Source organism: Ceratotherium simum, chromosome 19 (assembly GCF_057802395.1).
Source record: "Ceratotherium simum simum isolate JZ-2026a chromosome 19, ASM5780239v1, whole genome shotgun sequence".
NCBI lineage: Eukaryota > Metazoa > Chordata > Mammalia > Perissodactyla > Rhinocerotidae > Ceratotherium > Ceratotherium simum.
The window spans coordinates 17,849,970-17,862,995 of record NC_141918.1 but is presented as its reverse complement, the minus strand read 5'-3'; the positions used below and the strand labels follow the sequence as shown (position 1 = coordinate 17,862,995).

Sequence of the window (13,026 nt, the reverse complement as noted above, 5' to 3'; positions counted from 1 at the left end):
ACATGAAACATTCACCAAGATAGACCATATTCTGGGCCGTAAAACACACTGTAACAAGTTTAAAAGAATAGAAATCATATACTGTCTGCTTTCAGACTACAATGGAATTAAACTAGAAATCAATGAGAGAGAGATAACTGGAAAATCTCCAAATATGTGGAGATCAAACAACATATTTCTAAATAACACATGGGCCAAAGGAAAATCTCAAGAGAAATTTTAAAATATTTTGAACTAAATTAAAACACAACTTATCAAAATTTATGATATACAGTGAAGGCAGTGCTTATAGGAAATTGTGTATCATTGGATGAATATATTAGAAAAGAAGAAAAATTTAAATCAATAATTTATATTTCCACCTTACAAAACTAGAAAAAGAAGAGCAAATTAAATCTAAAATAAGTGAAGGAAAAAAATAAGACTTAGAGAAGAAATCAATAAAATTGAAAATAGGAAATCAATAGAGAAAAACCATGAAACAAAAAACTGGTTCTTTGAAAGGATCAATAAAATCAGTATGCCTCAAGGAGGCAAACTAAGAAAAAAAAGAGAAAGGACACAAATTACTAACATCAGAATTGAAAGAGGGGACATCACTACAGATCCTATGGACATTAAAATGATAATAAAGGAATACTATGAACAACTCTATACCCACAAATTTGATAACCTAGATGAAATGGACCAATTCCTTAAAAGATCCAATCTGCCAAAACTCACACAAGAAGAAACAGACAATCTGAATAGACCTACATCTATTAAAGAAATTGAATCAATAACTAAAAACCTTTCAAAACAGAAAGCACCAGGTCAGTGAATTCTACCAAACATTTAGGAAAGAATTTATATCAATTATCTAAAATTTCTTTCAGAGGGTAGAAGCAGAGGAAATACAATCTAACCTCCTATAAGACCAGAATTACCCTAAAACCAAATCCAGACAAAGACATTACAAGAAAACTAAGACCAATATCTCTCATGAACATAGATGCAAAAGTCCTCAACAAAATACTAGCAAATCATATCCAACAGTGTATAAAAAACATTACACACCATGACCAAGTGAGATTTATGCCACATATGCAAGCCTAGTGTAACATTCAAAAATCAATTAATGTAATCCATCACATCAATAGGCTCAAAAAGAAAAATCACATCATCATATCAAGAGATGCGGAAAAGGCATTTGGCAAAATGCAACACCCGTACATGACAAAAACCCTCAGCAAACTAGGAACAGAAGGCAATTTCCTCAAATTGATAAAGAATATCTACAAAAAACTTACAGATAACATCCAAGTTTTCCCATAAGAAACGATACAAGGCAAGGATGTCTCCTCTTACCACTCCTTTTCAACGTCATACTGTAAGTTCTGGCTAATGCAATAAGAGAAGAAAAGGAAATAAATATGTACAGATTGGAAAGGAAGAAATAAAACTGTCTTTATTCATAGTTAGTATGATTGTCTATACAGAAAATCCAAAAGAATAGACAAAAAACTCCTGGAACTAAGAAGCGATTATAACAAGGTTGCAAGATACAAAGCGACATATGAAGCTCTTTCACACAAAGTCTGGGCAGCTCTCCCTCAGCTGCTTCTGCACTGTCCCCTGGGATGGTTGGACTTCCTTTGCTGAGAACAGACCTCTGAGCTCCGGAAATTTGGAGGCAACTGATCAGTGCCCATGTCTGGGTATGTGTGGGATGGCTGTGTCTCAGGGAGGCAGTTGGCAGCACAAATGCTTTCTTAGTCATGAATTTTTACACAGAAATAAATTTGGAGATTGAAAGAAATTCTGGAAGGACTATTCCCATTGAAGGACCAGAGAAGCTTATAGTAGAGCCATGGTCGGGCTACTCTTAGTTCAAGAACTCCTGGGAGACTTGCAGTGTTTACCTCAGAGACGATCCGGTTTTGTTCCTGATCCTTGTGAGCATTCTAAACGGATCCTCACATTCAAGGAAACCCCTTTATTTCATTTCATACAGAACCTTCTGACTGAGGTGAGTCCAAGGCTGGCCTTTTCTGTGATTATTTCCAACTTTCGAGGGAGCACCAGGCCGGTCTCTGCACAGACTGAGATTTCATGGCCATGCTGGAACTCTGAAGAGCAGCCAAGGGCTTAGTTTCACAGCTCTTTGTAAAATTTCTTCACTCGGCATGAAGGTGAGAGTGAGGTTTGTTAGAGATCACTGTGACCTTACAACTGATACCCAGACCAAGACTAGCAGTCAACCTAGGAGCACAACTTGGGTCTCTTGTTTCCCAGGCCGGTCCATTTTGTAGTGTTTGAATCCTTTCCTTCTTGAAGCTAATATAGCTAATGTATTATCAATATCTATTCACAGTATTCACAAAATAGGGAGAATGAAGGGATTATTTTAAAAATTGTAGTTTGAACTTTTAAAAGTTTCCTATAATGGATGGGTTGTTTCCTCTCTGGGTCGAATTTCAAGATGTAAATAAAAATGGCTATTACAATTCTAAAGCGTTAATAATACAGTAAACGCTGTGGTTAATTTTTTTCCTGCCTTTTTAACAGAACAATTTAAACAGATAGTAAAGTTGTTGCTCTTTTCAAGTAAACTTAACGAAAGGTCAGGTAGAACTTCTCTACTGAAATATAAAAACATGAAGACAAAAAATATATGTTTTAGAGAGAAAAAACAAGATTTTTTTGTGTGTTTGTTTTATATAAAGGAAGAGCATCAATATGCCATTTATTTTTGTCTTCCTGAACTAAAACTACAGCTGAAAGTAAGCTTGCTAGGACAAGCTTTAGCTTGGGAAACTTCAACTATCTGTACTCAGACACTCAATCTGTTCCCAGAGGAGCGTTTATGGGAGGTAAGGTCAATACCTAATTTGAGGTTGCTTGCTGCTTTTAACTCAATGCAGAGTCTAGTCATAGTAGAGATTCAAATGATGCTGTAAATTCTGTATAAGTTTCGTCCAATATAAATTAAGAGTTTTTGTTTTCTTTTTTAAAGTAATAATAGGGAAGAGGTAAATGACACTTACTGCTTACAAAATAAAATCTTACCTTATAAAATCTTCTAATTCAAACATTTAGGGTGATCAGTTGCAGTAAGCCTTTTTTTTTTTCCTTCAAAATGCTGCTTTTGCCAATAGAAGTTCATGTTCTCTTCTTTACGGATGGGAACTCCTGCACATTCCGATTGTAAATCTGTTTGCCCGGGATGAGGCACAAAATCCAGTGTAACTGCCGCATAGTGTTCTTCTGGCCAGTTCCTACATCCCCATTTCATGTCCATCTTTTTATTTGTTAATAATTTTATATATTCATTGGTGATGTTCCCATCAGACATTTGGAATTTCCCTCTCTTTTCAGCTTCTAAGACAGCAGGAGATTTAGAAAATGTTTGCACCAAATCCTTCACAGTGGAGATGCTGCAGAGCTACTCTGTAGCAGCCGTACGCACTGCCACAGTGGGAATTCTCACACCCAACGCCACTGGAGACGAGGCCTGCGAGGTATCCTCACTCAGTTTCCTTTTGACAGTCAATTCCTCTGTTGCCGTAGCTTTCGTTGGTAAAATCATTCCCATCATAAATTCTGTCTTAAGTGCTTTTAGGTAATCTACAAGGGCTTCTCTGGCTTTGGCAGGGCCTGCAGTTTTCATAAGATCCTTCGGAGTGTATGCCCACCTCCTTTCTTTTTACTCATGTTCGCCTCAGTGTCATATACTTCATTTTCTTCAGAAAGGTTGGGTAGTTCAATCAATCCTTTGTTCTTTGCACTAGGTTCTTTAATTGTACCTTTCCAGCTCAGTTTGATGTTCTACTCGTAGTACAAAATTGACTTTCCTTTGTGGCTACTGCAAGAAGCTTCACCTTCCTCCTGCTTCAGCTCACTGGTCTCCCAATGGCCAGCCTTGTTCTCCACAATGATGCCCATCAGGAGCTCACAGAGCTTCCCCTTGCAGCAGCTGGGGGCATCTGCTTTGTTCAGTGTCAGTTATTCATGTTAAACCTGTCCTCTCACTCCTCCACGATCCAGTGCAGGTCCCCCTGGCCCCACTTGGCCATGTCTGCCCCAGATGCTACAGCTCCTTCAGGTTCAATATATGATATATCCTGGAGAATGTTCCATGTGCACTTAAGAAAAACGTGCACTCTGTTGCTTGTGGATGGAATGTTCTGTATATGTCTGTTAGGCCCATCTGGTCTAACATGTAATTTAAGTCCAATGTTTCCTTATTGATTTTCTGGCTGCATGATCTATCAATTGCTGAAAGTGGGATATCAAAGTACCCTACTATTATTGTATTGCTGTCTATTTCTCCTTTCAGATCTGTTAATATTTGCTTTACATATTTAGGTGCTCTGATGTCAGGTGCATAAATATTTACAAATGTTATATCTTCTTGTTGGATTGACCCCTTTATCATTATATATGTTATTATTTGTCTTTTATACAGCCTTTGTCTTAAAGTCTATCTTGTCTGATATAAATATAGCTATCCCTGCTCTCTTTTGGTCTCCATTTGCACAGAATATCTTTTTCCTTCCCTTTACTTTCAGCTTGCGTGTGTCCTTAAAGTTAAAGTGAATCTCTTGTAGGTAGCATATAGTTGGGTCTTGTTTTTTTGTCCATTCAGCCACTCTATGTCTTAGTATTGAAGAATTTAGTCCATTTACATTTAAAGTAATTATTGATAGATATGAACTTACATTGCTACTTTGTTAGTTGTTTTGTGGCTGTTTCATAATTCCTTTCTTCTTCTCTTGCTCTCTTACTTTGTGATATGATGATTTTCCATAGTGGTACGCTTAGATTCCCTTCTCTTTATCTTTTATGTATCTATTATATGTTTTTGCTTTGTAGTTACCATGAGGTTTACACAAAATATTTTATATTTATAACAGTTTACTTTAAGCTGATAACAACCTAACTTTGAACACATACTAAAGCTCTACATTTTTATTCTACCACCTAAACACACACACATTTTACGTTTTTGATGTTACAATTCACAACTTTTTACCTTGTGTATCCATTAACAAATTATTGCAGATATAGTTATTTTTAATACTTTTGTCTTTCAACCTTCATACGAAGTGATGATTAATTTAGTCTGTGAAACTTTTAATCAGAGTCCATTTTATTTTCACAGGAAAATAATTGAGCACAATTAAATAATATAATTATTCAACTTTCACTTGCATATGTTATATATATCATTTAAACATTTTATTGAGTAAATCATTTTGCAAGATTAAAAAATTATCATTTCTGATCAATGTATACGGAATTCCTAAGTTTAACTGCTCTGTACTCAATGACCTGCCTAAACATAGACTCTATATTTAACTTGAAAGCTTTTAAAGATATTTCTTTAACTTTTAAAATTATCTTTTTATGACAAGCTATTGTTGAGGTACCCCGCTAAAAATGAGATATTGAAGTTACCATTGGGATTATAATAATGGACTGAGTGTGAGATTCTGAAAAAGGTGATGTTTCGTGCTGACCACCCACTATGATGCTAGGTTCCACTTGAAAGCAGCAGCTTATATTTCCAAGGTAGTTTCCCAGGTTGGATTTGCGCTCTGTGAATCAGGATTCTTGATAAGGATAACTTTCCAATGTGGGAAGGTAAAATAGAAGACTTTTTTTTTTAATAATGTGTTCTAACAAATTGAATTAACTGAATTGCATGCCTCATCATCCTTTTCGCAATAAATTTTAGATTTATTTCTTTGCGGAATCCTAGACAGTGTTTAAGTGTTTCTCAAGTGCATGCATAGATCTTGATGAAGAACTTGGACTCCAAGGTCATAGAGAACTTGGCCTATGTCCTGATGATATCATTTAACAGGTTTATGAGTTCAGAAACATTACATAACCTTCTAAACCTGCATTTCCTTATATAGGTAAGGGAGATAATAGATAATAGTACCTGCCTTATAGGATTGTGGTGAAAATTAAATAAGAAATTGCATATAAATGTTTATCTCATACCTGATACTGATACAGTAGAAAAGACTGAATAAATGTTAACTATTGTATTATTATTTGACACTGTGACTTCCTTCAGTGGTTTTCCTAGAAATGTTGCAAATAAAGTCAAACTGGACCCACACTCCTAGAATTCAAAGTCAATTACACCATATGCTCATGTCTGCACAAATCTACTGATAGAACTGGATTCCAAAGTTGCAATTCAAAACAGAAGATCTGCTTTGTTGTGCACATGACAATGTACACAAACGTCTTTCCACAGGCCTACCTTCCAGATGTGTTTAGCTTCCGTAATACAGATACAAATTAGCTCAGATTTTTTTGCAAGATAGACTGCATAGGCAGCACGATTTGAAGCAATTGCAGTAAGTGGCTTCTGAGAAAGCTAAGCACAAATGAAATGTATTTCATTATGGGGTTATGCTTGAGATGCAAAATGCATTTTAGGAAGACTAAGCCTTGATGTATTAACTTCTGCATTTGCCCCTTTTAGTTCCTAGTTTCAAGCCAGATCCAGATGGGAATAACAAAAAAGTGCCCATCCTATGTGCACACTCTGCATGAGACCCTTGAGCAGGCAAAGATATTTGATCTTGAGAGAATAGTTAAACTGATCTTATTCTATGTCTCTTGCACATTACATGTGTGCCTTTTTAAAAAAGGAAAACAAAACCTGATTGCAAAGCATAATTATAAATGGTAATAGTTACATTTTCATGTTATTTATGCAATAAATATGTCTGTCAAAACTATAGTTTGGAATTTGCCGTGTGCTTCCTTCCTGTACTGATATAATTTATTTTGCTCCTCTGCTAATGAGGCTGGCTTTAGATAGCCATAAGCATCCGTCTCAAATAAAAATTAAAAGTATATTACATTTCTCCTTCTGTTCCTTCTGCATATTACATTGCTCCATAAGCTCATGGATGCTGGAATTCACTCTCTCCTTTGGCACAATTTTCCTCAGTGGTATGATGCTATGAATATTTATGGTACAATAAAAATAATATAATAATAGGCATTTCCTAAACTCATGCTGCATATATCTTCAGACAGGAGCTAGGAGGCTATATCTGTTACCTCCCACTAGAGAAGATCTTTCTGTCCTTTGAAATAGCTGGCTGTCCCAAAGACCTTCACTTCCATGTGAGTTAAATCTCTCCTGTACCGAAAAATTCTGAGAAGAATTTTTTCTTCTTCCGTATATAGTTTTGACTATCATCATCTCTGAAACATTGCCAGATTTTCCTTACATTGAGTAGGCATCAATTGATATCCTTATTCATCCTTCCTATGTCAGCTACTATAATTTATTCTTTTATAGCCACCTTAAATCTTTAGTCTCTAAACTTCAGGTTCCAGAATCCTCTGGGCAGACTATTACCTTGCTCAGTGAAGCGGGACTGTTTCACCCTCTCTCCTCCTCCATCACCTTAACTGACTGAATTTATTTTCATTTATAAATTAAACTCAAATTGTTTCTTTTTTCAAATATTTGCCAAACTTTGTCATGCAAGCCTATTTTCCCAGCCTATCTACTTAGCTACACATAATGCTCCTAATTCTGTGACTTTCAATATTGCCACATATCAGTCTCGCATTTATTCTCTACAGTCCTTCTTATCTATTTTATCAACGTGGTTAGAATTCATTCCATTTCCCGTTAATAATTGCTGAAAAAGTAGATTTTTTATCCTATCAACTACTAAAGAAATTCTGATGTTCACATCAAATGAACATCCTGATATTTTTATTGTAAAATTTCTGGGAATTGTTTTAAAGCTGAAAGACAACTCAAAAAAACTTCGTCAATATTTGCTGTGTCTGTGTGTGTGTGTGTGTGTGTGTAAGAGAAAGAGAGATGGAGACAGAGACAGAGACAGAGCAAGCACTTTAATACATTTTTACAGGGTAATGCTGTTGGGAGACAATTCTCCAGGGCGCTCTCACATTTCTGCACTTCCTATGAGCAGAGGCACAGGCCTTTGTTCTGGACCACTATTTCAAGGATATTAGTATAGCAAACAGCCTCAGGAGACAAAGGTAGTTTCTGCCTCTGGAGCAAATAACAGTTTTGTTATTTTTTGTTTTGTTTTGTTAGTTGGTTTTTGTTGTCTTTGTTATTTGTTTTTGCTACTTTCCAATATAATAAAAACCTGTTTCCCTTTGGGTAAAAATCAGGTATGCTTTCTACCTATTTTAAAGGATTTGGTTTCTCTAACTCATGTTTTCTCCCTTGTATTATAACCCACTACATGTACAGTTATCACATGAACCTCTTGGGCCGCCCTATGGGAATTGGAGCTTGGAGAACCAGTATAAATACTGATATTCTGGCTATCACAGTCTTTGAAAATAATAAAGTCCTTTGTCTCTTATCCAAGAGATTTATTACTTATTTATTTATTTATTGTCTTCTCTGAGCATCCACAAGAGAGGCAGAATAACTTGTTAGTCAGGTAAAATCTTAAACCCCTCCATTATCCTGAGAGATGGGATACTGATGGAAGCATGGCTTTCTGCAAGAGGAAAGATTAGGGTCTCATGGGCCAATGACAGGAGTAGAGAGAAGTTCATGTATGGTCAAGTGAGTCATAAAGGGTCCTTCACTTTATTGTCTTTTAATTAAGAAGAATTAAGAAAATGGTTTCAGGCCAAGCACTAGGAAGTAGGTATAAAGACAGCTACCCAAATGATGCCCTGGGTGTTGCTAACTCTCTTGTAAGAGAAGAAACTGCACACTCCCACCTAGTGATCTTCCTCAGGTCTGCTGCTTTGCAATAACTGGTGCTAAGATATACTGGGGTTTGGTGGCATAAAGTTCTACCATCTTTCAAAACAGAAGTGTTAAGGTAAAATAGAAGGAAATTCATGACCACTGTAGGCAAAAATCAGGCAAACCATTAGGATTTTGGTTAGTTGACTTTGAAGATGAGACATGGGGAATATAACGTTTGACTTGGAGTGTATATTGCCTCTTAAGGAAAAATGGCCGTAGATGGGTTCTCTAATGGCTTAGTCCCTTCAGCAGTCTAGCATACCAACCCTAGATCCTTTCAGAGATGACAATAAAAGGTCTCAGGGTTTTTGCAGCAGGTCCTGGCTACTATAAGGGAGCTTTAGCCCCTTCAGGAAGATTTCCATAAGAAATACAAAGTCCTTTTGGAAACCACAGATGAGGCATTGACTAGTATTTGGGCTCTTACTGCCTTGGATGAGCTTTACGATGCTGATGAAAATGACCCACTCCTGAGTGAGAAATGGACACAGAGAAATCTACATGAATTTTTTCAGTAAGCCATGCCACCTTGGAAAACTCCCCTAGGTCTTATGCTGAAACCAGGCAAGAGCTTAAAAGTTTTTGTTTTGATAATGGGACAGCAGATACCCTAGATTAAGGTGGAATCCTTAAAAAAAGTCACCATTGTATATGTCAAATCCAAATCACCCAAAGAACAAATCTCACTGCCTCAACCAGAAAGCAATGTGACTATGGTAGTTGAACCAAGAGCTCCTCAAAGCTAAAATAGATGGTGTCAGTAAGGATGATCTTGCTGCTCATATAGGGCTTTGGGTGAACTGAAAACAGCGGCAGTTCATTTGGTTGAGCTGCACACAGCCACCACTATGCTCAAAAATGAAAGTCAATGTGCCTTGCCCTTTAATTCCTTCAGTCTCCCTGATTCATCTCCCTTCACTACCCTGACTTCAACCACATTGAGAAAGATGATTTTGGATGAGTTCTACATGTCCCTGACCCCAAGGAGAACCAAAGGCCATGTACACTCATCCAGGTATGCTGGGGAATTTGGAGGAAGGAACAAATTTAGACTTACATAATTATGTTGGATAAAGGTGCCCAAGTCACAATCCTCCCTGATTCTGTAAGTGTAGGGGTACCCAGATTCAGGTAATGAGATTTGGGCTGGGTACACATTGGGGAAGGGGAGCTAATACGCCCTCTGGGCCTATTCAATGTACTCTTGCGGTTTCCACTGCTGAATGTAAATTAACGTTTTATATGTGTGTACTGCAAATACTTATAAAATCCAGAGTGGATTCTCCCAATCAGGAAGTGCTACATATAGAAAATTGCCAGTGGGACATGTAAATCACTTCCCAATTTGTCTGCCTGTCCCCTCCAAGGTGGTCCAATGGAAACAACGTGTAATCCAAGGAAGACAAATGGAAATCACAGCCTTGATTAAGTCTTAAAGGTAGCAAAAGTAGGTTGCAATGTCAACACAACAGCCCTATATGGCCAAGGAAAAATAATAATGGGAGATGGAGGCTTACAGTGGATTATTGCCAACTGAATCCAGTTGTTACTACTATAGCCCTATAATTGAATTCATTGCACACACTAATGGCACTTGGTATGCTGTATTGTCAACACCTTCTTTTCTATCTTACTGGCACCAGGACAAAGACCTATGTGCCTTCACGCAGCAAGACCTTCATATATATTTGCAATAGTCCTCCAGGGTACTTAAGCTCCCCTGCCATTTTCCACCATGGAGTGGGCCAGGATAACACTAATGTCTCTACCTTCTGATGTCTGAAGTTTTCACTAAATAGATGATAATCTGTTGATTGGCAAGTCAGAAGCTTCTGTGTCAATGGCCTTTACTGCAGTGTTATTACTTTTCTACCAGCAAGAGTGGCTGATAAACTCCAAGAAAATTTAAAGGCCTGCTAGCCAAAGAGTATCTTGGGCCTATGTGAGTGTATATCAAAGCTCTCAATTCCTCTGGCAGTCAAGTAAAACTACTGTCTCTTTGTCAGTCCCCAAAGAGAAATCCAACAATTTATTGAACTCTTTGAGTATTAGAGACAAGTGGGCATTCTACTTGGAACATTATATTGGCTAGTCCATAAATAAGCATTCTTTGAATGGGGCCCAGACCAAAAGGGTGGGTTGGAAGCTGTCCAGTGAGCTTCGCATGTTCTCTACACTATTGACGTCTTCGAGCTACAAGTCTCTGTGACTGATGATTTTGCTGATTGGAGTCTATGGCAAAGGGAGGCACCCTACATCCAGAGATGTCCCTTGGGGTTTTGGATTTGTTGCCTCCATGACACAGTTACCAGGTACACCCCTTTTGAAAAACAACAATCAGCTGGCTATGGGACACTATTCGAGACTGAAAACTTGGCCGATGAGGACTTTGTGACTTTCCAGCCTAATATTACCATTTGGGGTTGGGTTGACATGGATTCAGTGACTAACAATGCCTAACAAGGAAGAGTTCAACAATCCTCACTTGTTAAGCAGAATGGTACATTCAAGAATGCTGCTGGCCTGGCCCCTGTAGCATCTTTGCTTTACATGAAAAGAAAAAATTGATAATCATCTCTTTGGGGAAATCTTTGTCCCCTATTCTGTCAACTGAAGCAAAGCTGCTGGCACAATAGGGTCCATGATTCACAGAGGTTGCCCTAAATGCCTGGGCCTAGTTCACTGATAGCTCATCAAACTGAAACCTGATGGTGTCCACTGGGCTGCTGCCGCTGTTCAACTGTAACACCAGCTGTGCAAAACTGAACATGGACATGGTTGTTCAGCTCAGTAGACCAATGCTACCCTTCATGAACCTTGTTTTATATTTATTGCTTCTTGAGGTGTTGCCAGTGGTCTAAACTATTTATTCTGCCACCTGGTAAACTACAGACTGGCAGATTAGAGACATCTCTCTTTAGAACTAAACTGTGGAAACAAATCATCCTGCCTATTGAACCATCTGGGTCAATCATGGAGCTGCCCACAGTGAGGGCCTGTTCTCTGATGCGACCAAGTGGAATCAGTCTGCTGATTGAGCGTGTACTGCCCAGACTGCCACTATTCTGCCTAAAGCCATCCTCATACCAGATATGGGAACACATCCATCACCACAGACTGAGCACAAAGTAAAGGACCCTAAGTTTATGATGCACAGTCTATCACTGCATACCCAACATATGAACCTTATTGTAAGAGGATGTTTTTGTTTCATAGTAGAGGAAGCCACATCACATTGGGTGCTGCACTCACCTGCTCATAGGACATTGACTAGACGAGACTATGCCCCCCTATCAGGGGGATTAGCAGTGCCTCACAGCTGTCAACATTTTTCAGACTACAGTGCTGCTGTTCCGCGGTCTGATCAGCCTAGTCTGGCACACCACTGTGGTTCTCTAAACCAGTCTATGTCATGTGTTCAACTTTATGGACCATTTACAGCCTAACATTGATGCATTTTTTATCAAAAAGTCTCTTGACAATGGGCTAATAGTCAAGTTATTCAATGGACTTCCTATACTATATAACACTCACAGGCATCTGGTATTTTAGAATATTGGAATAGCCTCAAAAATTAACTCAAAAAGACTTCTGGCTATACCTCCCTCAACTCTTCCTCATCCACACACCTTAGTAAAGAAGTTTGATCACTGAATGCAGCTGTCCCCAGAAATGGATCATCTCTTTTTCATCACTTTCTCTAAGAAGGATACGGAGATCATATATTTTGAAATTTGAGGATTCTGCTCTGACCATTATTGGGCATGATACTTGTTACTTTTCCCCAGTAACAACTCCAGGCTGGCTCAGTTTGTGCACCCTCTGAGTGGCAGCCTGGCCAAAAGGAAGCCTAGGACGTTCAAACTTAATTCTTATTCAACCACCTGGATCCTCTTGGAAGAGTGACATAGTTAAATCATAAAGATAATGACCACTTGGTTGAGTACACTGCTTGCCAAGTTTCCCTACGGTAGCCCACATGGGCCAAAAAGGGAAATAACAGCTCTACAAGTTTTATTAAATTACCTTTGTCACTTTTGCACCTATCCCTTCTGAATTAAAAGTGTGGGAGTGTGAGTAGGGGATGACTGAGAAACGTTAAGTTCCAGCTACTGTAATGGGACACAGATATTTTATGGCAGTGGAGGGAGAGCAACAACCTGGCACCAGGGGAGAGAACATCTTTGACCCCGGGGAGGCATGGATGAGAAAGGGACATTAATATTTTTTTTCCTTCAGACCACTCCTGGAGGCTT

General features: G+C 38.2%; 1 pseudogene; it reads right to left on the bottom strand.

The window, feature by feature from the left end:
- Positions 1 to 3,066: 3,066 nt before the first annotated feature.
- Positions 3,067 to 4,055, bottom strand: LOC101396345 (activator of 90 kDa heat shock protein ATPase homolog 2 pseudogene; annotated as a pseudogene).
- Positions 4,056 to 13,026: the final 8,971 nt, after the last annotated feature.